This window comes from Nicotiana attenuata, unplaced genomic scaffold, assembly GCF_001879085.1.
Source record: "Nicotiana attenuata strain UT unplaced genomic scaffold, NIATTr2, whole genome shotgun sequence".
NCBI classification, from domain to species: domain Eukaryota; kingdom Viridiplantae; phylum Streptophyta; class Magnoliopsida; order Solanales; family Solanaceae; genus Nicotiana; species Nicotiana attenuata.
In genome coordinates this window covers 699,419-700,562 of record NW_017670412.1, presented here as the reverse complement: position 1 = coordinate 700,562, position 1,144 = coordinate 699,419, and positions in this window count along the sequence as shown.

Sequence of the window (1,144 nt, the reverse complement as noted above, 5' to 3'; positions counted from 1 at the left end):
ATTATTGGCTTACTATGGAGCGAGATTGCTTCAGTTTTGTTCGCAAGTGTCACCAATGCCAGATTCATGATGACCTAATTCACTCGCCTCCTTCAGAATTGCATCCCATGTCCTCTCCTTGGCCTTTCGTTGCTTGGGGAATGGATGTTATTGGGCCAATCGAGCCAAAGGCTTCAAATGGGCATAAATTCCTTTTGGTTGCAATTGATTACTTCACCAAGTGGGTGGAGGCCGTCACTTTCAAAGCAGTCACCAAGAAAGCAATGGTAGACTTTGTTCGTTCCAACATCATCTGTCGCTTTGGTATCCCAAAGACCATTATCACTAACAATGCAACCAATCTAAATAGTCATTTAATGAAGGAGGTATGCTAGCAATTTAAAATTGTGCATCACCATTCTACCCCTTACCGGCCAAAAGTCAATGGATCCGTTGAAGCGGCGAACAAGAACATCAAGAAGATTCTTAGGAAGTTGATCCAACATTCTAGAAAATGGCATGAAAAGTTCCTTTTGCTCTTTTGGGATACCGCACGGGTGCTCGCACATCTATTGGTGCAACTCTTTATCTGCTTGTATATGGAATTGAAGCTGTAATACCAGCAGAAGTCGAAATTCCCTCTATCCGAATCATCGTGGAATCGGAGATTGAAGACACTGAGTGGGTCAAGACCCGATTAGAACAGCTAATGTTGATTGATGAAAAACGGCTAGCAGCAGTGTGTTTTGGCCAGTTATACCAACAAAGAACGGCATGCGCTTACAACAAGAAAGTGTGTCCAAGGCACTTCGAGGTAGGCCAACTCGTTTTGAAATGCATCCTTCCACGCCAGGTAGAAGCTAAAGGAAAGTTCGCACCGAACTGGCAAGGACCCTACATCATCAAGAAAGTATTACCAAAAGGGGCCTTGCACTTGGTAGATGAAGAAGGACGGGTAGCGGACATGACTATTAATGTAGATGTAGTCAAAAGATATTATGTCTGATATATACCTACAATAGAACTTTCATGCATTGATTTTCTTACATCGAGATGACAAAGGCTATCATTTGCTCGCTATTCCAAATAGGTGTGACTCTTTTGTTAACCCTTTTGAGCCGTATATTCTTCTTTGTTTTCCACCTTCTAGAACCTGTGTGCTTGT